This window comes from Delphinus delphis, chromosome 20 (assembly GCF_949987515.2).
Source record: "Delphinus delphis chromosome 20, mDelDel1.2, whole genome shotgun sequence".
Classification (NCBI taxonomy): Eukaryota; Metazoa; Chordata; class Mammalia; order Artiodactyla; family Delphinidae; genus Delphinus; species Delphinus delphis.
This window is the reverse complement of record NC_082702.1, coordinates 34,017,128-34,032,605: the sequence shown is the minus strand read 5'-3', so window position 1 is coordinate 34,032,605 and position 15,478 is coordinate 34,017,128.

The following is a 15,478-nucleotide window of genomic DNA, read 5'->3' as shown; positions in this document are numbered from 1 at the left end:
TTTCTCTTTCTGACTTACTTCACTCTGTATGACGGTCTCTAGGTCCATCCACCTCACTACAAATAACTCTATTTCTTTTCTTTTTATGACTGAGTAATATTCCATTGTGTATATGTGCCACATCTTCTTTATCCATCCGTCGATGGACATTTAGGTTGCTTCCATGTCCTGGCTATTGTAAATAGTGCTGCAATGAACATTGTGGTACATGACAAAGATGAGGTTTATTTGATAGTATCATTCACTGATGTAATAAGCATGATCTCTCTGGAAGTCAATGTCTATCAAGAGCCGTAAAAAAACTCATACTAACACCAAATTTACTAGCCTTGATTCTTAGGGAAAATTAGATTTGTTGAAATATTTCTCAATATGTTAATGATAATAGTATAACAAATCTTTGAAAAATTAAAATGTAAAGGAAGTAACAGAAATGTGTAAAAAAGAAAGAGGGGGCGGGGAATTTAAATAAATTATGGTATAGTACCAGGGTGGAAATTTTGAAAAATAATGTCTTTTGAAAACAAAATTTTTTTTTTACCTAGGAAAACACAGTACTGTATTAAGGAGGAAAATTGGGAGCAATGCCACGCTGTGTTAGAGATCTTTAGACAATCACCAAATTCCGTGCTCCCCTTTCTACAGGAAAGAGTTGTCATTGCTAAGTGACTGTTGTGCCAGTTATTATGTTTTCTAGCTTCTATTACATCTAGATGAGTCCATGAGGCATTTGACTGTGAAGACATTAGAAGAATTTATTTGTGCCACTTCCAGCCAAAATTTCTTAAGAAGAGGATGTATTTCTTCTATACGTTTTTTTTAACCCATTTCTTGGATGGAAGAAAACAATCACAATGTTGTGGAAGATGGAGGTGGAGAAGACACAAAATAGGAGCCTGGGTCTATGTACCACTCCATAAAATAGAGCCTCCCAGAAACAAGGAAGAGTCAGACTTGTATACATAGAAGAAATAACCTTCTGTTATGTCAAATCTTTGTGTATTTTGAGGCTATTTGTTTTAGCAGCTGGTGTTATCCTAACTAATTCAGAAATGTACCATCTACAGTGAAAGTCACATATATATGTGTGTGCACATGCTCTTAAGTGTGTAGTTCTATAGGTTTTAGAAAATGTAATATGCACTCATTTAATCTATTTAACCATTCATTATACCAGAAAGTCCCCTTGTGCTTTTTTCTTGTCATTGCCCTCTCCTAAATAAAAAACAAAAAAACAAAAAAAACCCTCACTGTTCTGATTTCTCTCACCATAGATTAGACTTGTCTATACTTAAAATTCATATAAAAGGTTTTTTTTTAACATATACATAACTTTAAAAAAGTAGTTTATTTTGAGACAATATTACATTCACAGAGGAGTTGAAGACATTTTATGCAGAGTTCTTATACACCCTTCACTCAGCTTCCCAAAGAGTTAATATAGTACGTGACCATTATGGGTTGAATATCTGTGCCCTCCAAAATTCATATGCTTAAACCCTAATCTTCAATATGATGGTATTAGTAGATGGGGCTTTTGGGATATAATCTGGTTATAAGGATGAAACCCTCATGAATGAGATTATCAGAAATGTAAAGCCATATATGTTCTACATGTGAACTAAGAAACAGCAAGTGTCAGTTTGCAGCAAAAAATAAAAATAAAACCAATATGAAATATGATTTCAACTTAATCCTGGTACCTAGCTTTAGCCCCACCTTAAAATACTAGTCAAACTATTGTCCTCTTATAATAAAGTATGTTTTTTTGCCAAAATCAGATGTATTTTTTCTAGCTTTAATATTATTGGCACATAAGGAAATTTAAGGTGTAAAATGTGATAATATGATACCTGTATATATTGTGAAATAATTATGACATTAAGGTTAGGCATCACCTCCAACTCCATTCATAATCACCATTTCTTTGTGTGTGCTGATAACATTTAAGATTTACATTCTTAACAACTTTCAAGTATGTAATACTGTATCGGGGTTTTTTTAATATAAATTTATTTGTTTATTTATGGCTGTGTTGGGTCTTTGTTGCTGTGCATAGGCTTTCTCTAGTTGTGATGAGTGGGGGCTACTCTTCGTTGCACTGCACAGGCTTCTCATTGCGGTGGCTTCCCTAGTTGTGGAGCACAGGCTCTAGCTGCATGGGCTTCAGTAGTTGTGGCGTGCAGGCTCTAGAGTGCAGGCTCAGTAGTGTGGCGCACGGGCTTATTTGCTCTGCCGCATGTGGGATCTTCCCAGACCAGGGATCAAACCCGTGTCCCCTGCATTGGCAGGCAGATTCTTAACCATTGCGCCACCAGGGAAGTCCCAGTATTGATAATTATAGTCACTATGCTGTATACTACATCCCTAAATCAACATCTCCCCATTTCCCCCACTCCCCAGTACCTGGCAACCACCATTCTACCCTCTATTTCTTCGAGTTTAGCCTTTCAGTTTCTAAAAGTAAGTGAGAATACACAGTATTTGTCTCTGACATTTCACTTAGCATATTCCCTCAAGGTGTATCCATGTTGTTGTGAAAGACAGAAGTTCCTTCTTTTTGATGGCTGAATTAAATATTCCATTATACACACACACACACACACAACCACACAGATACATATACACACACATCACACTTTCTTTATCCACTCAATCATCAATGGATGTTTGGGTTGTTTCAATGCCTTGGTTATGAATAATGCTGCAGTGAACATGGGGGTGCAGATATATCTTTGAAAGAGTGATTTCACTTCCTTTGGATATATTCCCAGAAGTGGGACTGCTGGGTCATATGGTAGTTCAATTTTTAATTTTTTGAGGGATCTTTTCACTGTTTTCTACAGTGGTGGTACCAAGTTACATTCCCATCAACAGTACACAAGCATTCCCTTTTCCACATCCTCATCAACACTTGTTGTCTCTGGTCTATTTGATAACAGCCATTGTAACAGGTGTTAGGTTATAATAATATCTCATTGAGGGCTTCCCTCGTGGCACAGTGGTTGAGAATCTGCCTGCTAATGCAGGGGACACGGGTTTGAGCCCTGGTCTGGGAGGATCCCACATGCCGCGGAACAACTAGGCCCGTGAGCCACAACTACCGAGCCTGTGCGTCTGGAGCCTGTGCTCCGCAACAGGAGAGGCTGCGATAGTGAGAGGCCTGCACACCACAATGAAGAGTGGCCCCCGCTTGCCACAACTAGAGAAAGCCCTTGCACAGAAACAAAGACGCAACACAGCAAAAATAAATAAATAAAGTCTTAAAAAAAAAAATCTCATTGTGCTTTTGATTTTCTCCCTGATAATTAGTGATGTTGAACACCTGTTCATTAGAGCTGTTGCCCACCTGTATGTCTTCTTTGGAAAAATGTCTATTCAGGTCCTCTGCCCATGTTTTAGTCAGACTGTTTATTTTGTTGCAATTGAATTGTATGAGTTCCTTATGTATTTAGGATATTAACCCCTTATCAGACATATTATTTGCAAATATTTTCTCTCATTCTATAAGTTGCTTTTCATTTTGCTGATTGCTTCTTTCGCTGAATAGAAGCTTTTTCATTTCATGTAGTCCACCTATTTTTTTGTTTTGTTTATGTTTGTTACTTGTGCTTTTGGTGTCATATCCAAAAAAAATGTTGTCAAGACAAGTGTCAAAGAGCTTTTCTCCTATGTTTTCTTCTAGTAGATTTAACAGTTTTTGGGTCTTATGTTTAAGTCTTTAATTCATTTTGAGTTAATTTTATTGAGTTGTGTTAAAACAGGGGCTCAATTTCATTCTGTATGTAGTTATCCAGTTTTCTCAGCACCATTTATTGAAGAAACCATCCTTTCCCCACTGAGAATATTTTATGCATTGACAATATCCTTTGTCAAATATTAGTTGTCTGTATATATATGATTTCTGGGCTCTCAAATCTGTTCTGTTGGTCTATGTGTCTATTTTTATGCCAGTACCATACTGTTTTGATTACTATACCTTTGTAATAAAGTATGAAATCAAGGAAGTGTGATACCTCCATCTTTGTCCTTCTTTCCCAGGACTGCTTTGGCTATTCGGGGTCTTTTGTGGTTCTATATGAATTTTAGGGTTTGGTTTTTTTTTTTCTATTTCTGTGAAAAATGGCATTGGAATTTTGATAGGGATTGCATGGAATCCATAGATGACTTTGGGTAGTACGGACATTTTAACAATATTAATTCTTCTCGTCATAGACATGGGATACCTTTCAATTTATTTGTGTCTTCTTTAATTTCTTTCATCAATGCCTTCCAATTTTCAGTGTACAGAGCTTTTACCTCCTTGGCAAAAGCTATTCCTAGGTATTTTACAATTTTTGATGTTTTTATAAATAGGATTGCTTTCTTTATTTCTTTTGCAGATAATTTGTTGCTAGTGTATAAAAATGCAACTGATTTTTGTATGTTGCTTTCGTTACCTGCAACTTTACTGAAATTGTTTATTAGTTCTAACAGGTTTTTTTGGTGGAGTCATTAGCGTATTCTATATAGAAGATTATATCATCTATACAAACATTGACAATTTTACTTCATTCATGCCTTTTCTTTCTTCCTTCTTTCCTTTTTTTTTTTTTTTTTCTAATTTCCAAATTGCTCTGGCTAGGACTTTCAGTACCATGTTGAATAGGAGTGATGAGGATGAAACAAGACAAGAAACCTTGTCGTGTTTCTGATTTTAGCAAGAAAGCTTTCAACCTTTCACTACTGAGTATGACATTAACTGTGGGTCTGTACAATATGGCCTTTATTATGTTCAGTTACATTCCTTCTATAATTGATTTGTTGAGAGTTTTTCTCATAAAAGAATGTTGAATTTTGTCAAATGCTTTTTCTGCATCTATTGAGATGATTATATGATTTTAATCTACCATTCTATTAATGTGGTATATCACATTTATTGAATTGTACATGTTGAACCATCCTTGTGTCCCAGGGATAAATGCCGCTTGATCATGGTATATGAGCCTCTTAAAGTAGTGTTAAATTTGGTTTGCTACCATTTTGTTGAGAATTCTTGCTTCTATATTCATTAGGGATATTGGCCTGTAGTTTTCTTCTCTTGTAGTGTCAGGACATGTAGGTATGTTTTGCTTTCTGCCAAGAGTCTAAATTAAAACTCCATTGGGTTTTCAACTTTATTTATGTACTCACTACATACTTTTATTATATTTAATTATACTAATTTAAGTTATAATTAAAATTTAAGAGTAGTTATTAACAGAGACTTGGCAGTAATTATAGTAATAAAACTATTTTAGTTGAGTATTTGACCTGTTTGGATTCCTCTTGAGCTCATACTCATTCTGTGATTTACACATTATGCATTTCATTGTAATATACTAAATAATGACTGTTTATATGCAGATACACTTAATGGTGCAGTATTTTTTATTATCTTTGTCTTAGTTAAATATGGATCCCAGGTCATTTCTAATGGAGGGCTAATTTATATCACTAGATTTTCAAAAGAAATCTTTATCCACTGGAAAAAAGTCCTCACCTACCCAGAAGTAAATATTTTCTGCATTTTGGTTAGAAAATGATCCCAAAAAAGTCATCAAAACTGATAAATCTTGTCTTTATTAAGCTAGGTGACTTTTAGAAATAGCACTTTCTAATCCAAGTCTACTCCCATGTAAATGATATCACTGAATTCTCAAGGTTTAGCAAGTTCAACTAAAAGTATAACTTTTGCCTTGATTCTTCTTGAATCTTCTCAGATTACTTAAAACTGCTTTCTACATTAAATAAACATATAGAATAAAAAAAGCATTTGCCTTCCAAAAAAGAGTTTTAATGAAACCTGAAACATGTATCCAAATATCATAGGATCAAATATTCTTATAATTGTAAAGAAAATAACAATAAAAATTGGGTTGATATTCCATCTTTGTAAAATTTACTCTAAAATGCTACCCATTCTTACATTAAAATACTTTTGCACAGCAAAACTGAACAAACCCAGGCTGTGATATTTAGAAATATTTTATTTTTCTCTCTTTTCATTGCTTTTGCTCCATGTCCACTGCAATTCATCCAAAGTTGAACTACTGCTTGAAGTCAAATTGAATGTCTGGAGTTGTATTTGAATGTTTGGAGTGACACTTTGAATATGTTTGGATATCTATAGATTTATCTGTATTTTTTTCTCTCCATCCCCACTCTGCAATTTTTCAATCTTCCAACACAAATAACTACTAAATGCCTTATTACTAAATCCAATAAAAAACTGAGTTTTCTCCCTACCCATCAGCAGCATTTGACATAGCTTTTTCTTCCTCCTTGATGAACTCTCATTACTTGGCTTTTAGAACAACATAGAAGACTCTTCATTTTCTGCTCATCTCATTGCTGATCCTTCTCTATCTCCTCTAACCGTCCCTATTTCTGTCCCCAATCTCACAGTGTAAAGTGTTTGAGAATCAATCCTTGGTTATCTTCTCATCTTTACCTGTACTTATTTCCTGGATAAGCTCATCTACTTTCTGAAAATTCCATATATATCCAATGACTCTCGTACCTGCTCGGGCAAAAACCTCTCTCCTAAACTCCAGATTTGTGCATCCAACGGCTTACTCAAAGGCCTACCATCACCATTTGAATGTCTAAAGACATTGAGAATTTGATTTACCCTGTACTGGACTCCTTAAATTTCATCCAAACCTGCTCCACCTACATCCTTCCTCATCACGGCTGATGGCAAACACCATTCTTCTTTGTTGCTCTTCATAGTTTGTCCAGGTCAAAATATTGATATTATGTTGACTCCTTTTCTTCTCTCATATTTTATATACAATATGTCAGCAAATATGTTGACTCTATCTTCAGTATATAATCAGAATTTGACTACCTCTAAGCATAGCCACTCACCTTTTGCATTTGAATACAAATTATAAACTAAAGAGTTCTGATGTAATAGAGATGTTTTACAATAGTTGGACATATTTTTGGGAAACTTCGACTGATTATACTGTCATTAAGAAAAAAATCAACACTTGATTCAGCAAAATGTTGTCCACAACATTCAGGACATCAGACTTCCTTGCATATGGAGCACTTCTTAATAAAATCACTGAAATAATTCAATGCACTGGCTTACTTGGGTAAATTCCAACACAGATTAGCTTAACCAAAAGTCTACTGCAGCAAGAGAGGGAAAATAGAGCGCTGGGTGGAATCACCTTGAAGGCCTTTGCTTTTGCAGTGTGAAATCCTAAAGAACTAAATAAGCCACGGAGTCAGTGACCTGGGTTTGAATTCTACCACTTCTGCAGTTTATGCCTCTTTGGGTTAGGTTTCTCCACTCTGAAATGTGTGCCTTCCTTGCAGTAATCTTGTGAGCATTGAGATTAAGTGCCTAGAGAAGAAAGCAACTGGCACAGTTGCAGGCTGATGACCGGAATCAAACGCTGCTTGCCTCATTTGTCAGCGTTTGTCCCAGGGAGCACGAGGTAGATTACAGGGCTTTGTGTAAACAGGCATGGAGCCATGATGAAATTATTTCTAAGAATACATAAAAAGCCTTGCCTGAACAGCCTAACGTGCTTTTCAGCACTAATTAACTTGATTGAAAACTTGTCAAATGTTTCCCCATCTCTTTGTATAAACACAAGAGCAACTGAGAAAGACAACTTGAATGCAGTCAATAAAAATATGAAAAAAAATGTTTTAAGAATATAAAAGTATTATTATGTTCTCTGAAGGTCTGTTACTTGGTAATCTTGAACCGAAAGCAAATCTGTTATTAGTTGATAACATTACTTTTTTCCATAACATTTTGTTAGAAATGTAAAACTAGACTGAGCTGACAACCTTATTTTAAAGATACTTTAAATACGAAAATGTCTAAAATTTTATTATGCACTCTCTTGATACAGGAACATATCTTTTTTTTTTAATGAACTTCCTTTTGTGTTAAATACAAATAGAAAGTTAAAAAAAAGATGCCCAAATACAATGTTACTGTAAAACGTTATCACATGATTATAGAAACAGTGTAGCTTTTGAGAGCTTCCTAACTTCAATAAAGAGACACAATGTGACCAATATGGAAACACTCGTTAAAGAAGGTAAAATCTATCAAACAGCACTACTCTGATTCTAACAAATTCAGACTTAATGACATATTTAGAATACGCTATTACTGTTCATTTAAATATGCTATTACTGATATTGTTTCATCAGGAATACAATTTCTTGCTCAGTATTTTCATGCCTAAGTGACCTCTAAATTGGTCTGCTGCAAATCACCTCTAATGCACTTACAACAATCTACTCCACTCAACCGTTTATAGAGACTGAATGACACAGAGATGACAGATGAATCTTCAGAAACACAATATGCTTCCTTTTCCCTGTGGTATTCTTCCTCTCTGTCCCCTTCATCTTTTGCTTTTCCTTTCTCTTTCCATCTCCCTGTCTCTCCTGTACTCTCTTCTCTTCCCGCTCAGCATCCACAAACACTTTTCCCATACACACCCTACTAAGATCGAGTCGGGCACTAGAGTGGGATGATCTGCTGTCTGAAATAATAGAACTCACTGCTCAAAACTGTGATTTATGAGCATAGGAGAAGTGAAATATCTCCAACTGTTCTATTCCAAGGGACATTCATATCTGAATGTATAAAGCCAGTAAATAGCACAGTTATCGTTGAAGAGTGAAAGGGGGCATGGATTCTAAAGTCAGATAGACAGCTTAAGTTCAGATCCTGCATTTCATTACCTGTCCAGCTGGAGTAAGGGATGTGTCTTTGCAGGGCTGTTGCTTAATATCTGGAAATTGGGGCTAAGAACAAGTTTTATTCCATAGACTTCTCACACAGATTATTCATTTATTTAAGAAGTATTTATTGTGTTCCTACTCTGACTAGATATTGCTCAATGGGCTGGTGATATAGCAGTGAACAAAACAGACAAAACTCTTGCTGCATTGGAGCCTACAGTCTGTTTAGAGGCAGGGCCTCAAAAATATATAATATCCTATAATAAATATAGGAAAATACGGGGTGATGATAAATACAATGAAGATGATGCTATGAAGTGCTTAGCAGCATGGCTGGAATGTAGTAAGTGCTCAGCAAATATTCAGGGTGGTTTTCAGAGAAGTTTATCTGGTGGGAGGACAGTATCCATCATGAAATGCACATAGTCCTTATTCATCTTAGCCCCGGGCTGAAAACACAGAGACAATGACTGCCTTGAAGCAAGGGAGAATCAGTCAGCTGCCTGGACATAGGGAAATACAGCACATTACTTCTCCCCTCTATGCAGCCATGTACCCTCCAGCCCCCAAAGGTGAAAATAAAGGCCATTTTGTTCTGCCCACAAAATAGTGTGTTCAGTGCCAGAGAAAAAGAAAGTTGTTATTTAACTCTGACAAGGTCCCTGATAAAAATAATATATAAGGATCTATTGATGTTTTTCACGGACAGTTTTTTTGTTTTCCTTGAAGTTTTATGTTTACCATGCCCAAGTAAAAGGGGATTTAGTTTAGATTCTGACACGTTCCATCAAGGAGTCATTTCAGAGGTTCCTTTGAAAATAAGTGCATGGCAACAAGATGACCTGTATGTTCACATAATTGCACACTAGCTGCAGGAAAGGGGAGCAAAGCCCAGTGAGGCCTGGGACTGTCTCTCCTATAAATAAGCAAGTAAAAGAGCAGCTTAGGGACATGAGAGGGACCAGCAGAGAATCCTGAAACAGAAGAACACCCAGTAAAAGTCAGAGGCTCATGGCCGCTGGGCCTGTGCGTCCGGAGCCTGTGCTCCGCAGCGGGAGAGGCCACAGCAGTGAGGGGCCCGCGTACCGCAAAAAAATAAAAAAATAAATAAAAATAAAAAAGTCAGAGGCTCATGCTCTATAGACCACTTGGCATGTGTGCCTGTGTAATGAAACAACAAAGCAAAGTAAGACTTGATATTTGGGAGGCTGCCCTATCTGTCCTTTTACAGGCCACCTCTAACAAGTTCAGAGAAATGACAACATTAAATGGAGAGATGTACACTTATACTTAATTTGTCTTTGGGCCATTAGCCCCAAGAATAGCAGTGTTCAGGCTGTTTCATGCCTGATGGGCAACATCATGGAGTTACTCTATGAGAAAAGCCCAATTCCTTTCTCTAATTTATGTCTTTTAAAACTCTGTGCTTACTGGTTCAACCTAACAGGGTATTTATAACACAGTAATTTCCATTTATTTGGTCTGTATCTGCCAGATTTATCAAATCATTTGGAGGGTTTAGTATTATATAATTTTAGTCTTCCAGAATACAGCATGGCATGCCACTACCGACGGCAGATTGCTTTGGGGATAAAAAATATATACATCACTTTACAAATAATATATAGCATTGTGTATGTGTTTAAGTACTCATCACATATCGCCTTGGGATAGAAACAGGAAATAGTTGCAGCAGTTTGCTACAGGCTGAAGATATTTGTAAACCATGATTATAAATTTAACACATGCTGCTGGAGTCAACGCTTATCTGTGCGGAAGGCTAAAGGGGGCCTTGCGGGACTGCTGCTTAAGAGTTACAGGATTTCAAATAATCATAGTTGGCCCCAGTTTTGTCTTACTAAGTCTACGGGCACAATTCCCATCATTTGTCCCCACCATATTTGCTTGGATTATCCCCCCAAAAGTCAAGAGTTCTTGGTATATCAAATAGTATCCTTGTGATACAGAGAGAAATTGCCTGAGTATCACAGGGTTACTCTGAGAATGAAATAAGATTAAAGTGTCTAGCACATGGGAAAGTGATTGACAACTGATGGACATACCTGAGGAATAGTAAGAATGCTCATGTGTCTGGAATATAGTGGGTCCAGGAGAGCAAGGGGCAGAGAAAGAACTGCCTATACACATTTTGTAGCGAAGACCGATACATAATGGATACTGATTGGATGCTTTGAGGAAGCTTTGAGGAAAGAAAGGAAGACTGCTTATTATTGCCATGAGTTCAGATTATAAAACGTTAAAGCTGGTCTCTCTCACTTCCAGGCCAAGTCCATTTTGTTTCATCTCACTCTCACTACCCACACTCTTATGATAGCATTGTTTATTCGTAATTCTAAGATAGGGTAACATGTTTGAAATAGCACAGCCCTGTCCTTACATAGACAAGGGTTCTAATTCCATTTCTGTGCCTTTCCAGCTAGATGTCTTTAAACAGCTTCCTTTCTGAATTTCTTCTAAGATTGGGATAATAATTTCTGCACCTTAGGATCATTGTGGGAATTAAATGAGAGCCCTGAGTAGTATGAATACTTGCATCCCTAAAGAAGACAGACATGAGGCAAAGTGGCACAGTTACCTGCACACACACACACACACACACACACACACATTCCATGGAGCTTTCCCTTTGTGTCACTCCTCTTTCCTTCCACAGATGTTCCAAGCCTCCTACATTACTCACAAATAGTCAGTAGCAGGGTGCATTGTTCTGAGCTTTCCGTTTTTCTATACATTCTTCAGTACCCCAGTTGTGCCTCATTTTTCATAAGGCACTCATCTCCAGATTTGGCCAGGCTTCTATATCCACTGAGATTACACAATCAAAATAAACTCAGGAATTTTTTTTTGTCTTACATTCCCTAGGAGTACTGAAATCTGAACAGATGTCGAGCCCTAAATGAACCCAGCCAGCCCATTCTTGGAGGCCACTGGGGAAGGACTGTTGTTCCACCGCAGGATTCTGGCAAAGAGCAGAGAATAATCCTGCGTATCCCAAAAAGAACAACGGAAACTTTGTTTTTGAACCCTGCTGTCCTTGCAAAAACCTTTCAGTAATTTTTCCTTCTAGATAACACATCTCTTTGATAAAAGTTCAGTTCACATTGTGGTGGGTCATTAAAAGGAATTATTTATCTCTAATACAAATATTAGTTGTTTGCTTTTTTTTTTTCTTCTTGGTCACTAGAACATAACTGGTGCTTATTTTAAAATAACTTGATAAATGTAAAGAAAACATTTGGGAAACATTTGCTTATTTGGATTGAAAACACTAGTATGTCTCAAAGTATACTTAAAAATTACTTAAGGTACTTGTTTAAATGGTAGAGTCATGGCCCCATAACCCATAGGCAGATTCAAATCCAAGAATTTGGAGTCAAAAGCGGCACATTCCAATCATTTTCCAGGTAATGCCTATGTAGGCTTTAGTTAGAGTTCCACTTATGGGTAATCAATGTGAATAATTCAGAAAGAATTTGGATCACATATAATTTTCCTGCTTTTCTAAGAGCCTTAAATCATTGCTAGTGCAGTATAAAAAAGGACATTAACATTCATTGAGCCAGTGTTCTGCAAGGCATCTGCTATGCAGAAGTTCATTTACTCTTCATAGAAAAGCTATGAGAAAAGCTTTATTATTCTTCCCATTTTCCACATGAATCAATAGAGTCTCAGAGTGATTAAGCCAGTGAGAGGTCGGTCACACAGCTGGTATGGGGTAGGTGCATCCTGGCCTGCCTCAGTGATAACTCTGGTCCCTGAGTGACTAAGCCCTATTCCTCTTAACAAATCCTTACACAGCACCCTTTAAAAAATAGGATGCTTGGTCCTTCACTTAATTTATATTCATCAAACTGAGTTTTCAGTAGTTACACACTTTTATGACTTTTTTTCTGTTTATTACTGATAATATGCTTTTCCTACAGTGCCTTGTAGTTAAACCCACATGTTACTGTCTGGCCTCTTAATAGAATGTACTTATTTGCACAATAAGTTCCCTGTACAGTTGTTTATTTCTTGGCCCAGCTGTAGATTAATTATAATGCCCATGTTTATGTTCTTATGGGTGCTGTTCTAAAATCATTTTTAAGTCAGTTATTAAAGATGTTAGATGACATAAAAACAGTTGTTTTTTTTAATGAAAAACTCTCATTTAAAATTCCCAAGTTCTAACTCAATGATAGAAATTAATTTCATGCTGTGAGGTTGGGGATAATTTACGGAATCTAACAAAGATAAATAAAACATTGTTTTTCCCAAAATACATGTGATTGTTTTAAGAAGTCAACAAATTCAATTAAAATAAAAAAAACGCTACTACACAAGTCCTGAAATAAAGGGACTGCTGTATTTAGGAAACTACTAAAGTTTAGTATTCCAAGTGTGGTCTATTTGAGTTCAACCCCTCTTTTCACCATATGTGGCAAAAGACCTAAAATTGAGGTCCAATATTATGTGCTATGTCTTGACATCTGGTGAAATTGAGAAGTTCTTAAATGGCTTGACTACAAGTTTGCCTACCCACTCTGCTCCAGGAAATAAGGCCCCTTAGACAAAAATTCCTCTTTTATTGAAGAATCAAGTGCAACCCCTGAATATTAGGCTTTAGTCCTTTGGCAGCCCATGGAATTATTCAACCAAACCAATCACATACTCCCCACAGGAACTAGAGGGCACTCCATCCTTTTTTTTTTTTTTTAAACATCTTTATTGGAGTATAATTGCTTTACGTATAAAGATGCAGATGTAGAGAATGCACTCCATCCTTCTGATGCAACAAAGTCTGCCTCACACAGCTCCTGGTTGTTCACTCCTTTGCCAAGGGCAGTCCTCATGTGGCCCTGCATGGCGTGAGGTGCCCTCCTTCCCCGGGCTGTGCAACTAATAAACTAATCATCTCATCTGTCCAGCTACCTTGCTAATGCTTCGGCAAGAATCCCTCCCTCACCAAGGGTGTAAATAGAAGGCAATTAGAGCACCATGCCATCCTTTGCACTTGTTATGTTCAGAACCTGCAACTTCTATGAATCTAGCTGGGATCTTTATGGTAGAAGAAGTTAATAGGGAATACTGATATTTTGAAAAAAGATTCTATAGGTCAGACTTGCTTAGCCAATATGGTGAGAAGCCTGTTCATTCAGATTGGCAGTAAAAGTCCGGAGGACATTGGAAGGGGAGTTTGGAGAGGAGTGACATGCCAGTTGGGGCTTTCTGCTAATATTACTCTTAAAGAATAACTTCCTCAGATCTTACTCTATCACTGCTGCCGCCAGTGAAAGCATCTGCTAAATTTCTTATTACTGGAGAATTATGGAAAATAGACAATTGACATAGTTGTAAGGACACAAGGTATTTCAAAATGCACTAAAAATTACTGAAAGAAAAACTAAAAAGAAAGTAAAGGTCACTTATAACTTTACTATTTACAATTATATATGTTAATAAAAGGAAGTTCTATCCTTCCACTTAAAACCCCCAGCTCCAATGATTTTATGCACAGCCTTGTTTTTCTCATGTCTTCATAAACACATGTACACACATACATACATATCTGTTCTTTTACTTTTTCAAAAGTGGAATCATTCTATTCATATAGTTCAGCAAGTTGTTGTTTCTGTTGTTTTTCAGCTCACAATATATCACAGTTACATTCTCAGGCGGGTAAATATTAATAATTCTTTTTTTTTTTTTTTTTTTTTTACTAATTGTTATTCCATTATTTTGGTGAACTAAAATTTAACTAGTACCGTATGTCAATGGAGCATGCAGCTTGTTTTCAGTATTTTGCTGTTACAAATGAAATGCACAGACACTGAAATTAAATAAATTAAGATTTGAGTCCCATATCTGTCACTTACTAGGTAGGCCATCTTATCTCGGGTAATTTTCTTAACCTTTCTGAATTCCATTTTATTTTAGATAAAAAATGGGGAATAAAATAACTGTCCAGCATTGTTGCAAGGATAAAATGCGATCACGTGCTTAAATAAACACTTATAATCTATGTAACAATTTAATAATTGTTTAATAATCATCTGAGCATGATTTAGAAATCAGAGAACTACCATTAAATACCCTCGATATTTTGTTTTTTTAAATAGTTCAGACTTTCCTTAACTTTAGCCATTGTGTAACTGTTATGCTTTTGCCATATTCATGAGTTACATTCACTCTTATTTATGAAACATTATATAAGTCAATTTATGTAGATTTTAAAAGTGAGTTGTTGTAGGGTAGAAACTATATTTCTGTCATGAAATTATGAATTTCCACATTTTTGTAATACACATAAATAGTAATAAAAATATTACAATTTTGTAATACACATAAATAGTAATAAAAATATTAAATACATTCTATATTAGTCAAGGTCCAGTCAGAAGACAGAAACCACAGTGGAAATTTGAACAGGAAAACTGTAATGTAAAGAAATATTAACTAGTAAAAGTAGTTAACTACTAAAAGAGACTTTTAATTTTAAAAAAGTATTCTAACAGCAACTATAAGGAAAAGCTACCACTTCTAGGGCTGAGGGAGAATCATCAACGAAGGAGCTAAGCAAGTGGCAGAGCCCTGGCCTCCCAGGCTGAGATACTGATCTCCTTGGATGCAGCCTTCTGGAAGGTGGAAAGGTCTGTTGGTAAGATTTGGGGCAGAGTTTGTGCACAGGAAGCCAGCAAATGAGGTGATCCGTGGACTGGAATTAGTCCACCGG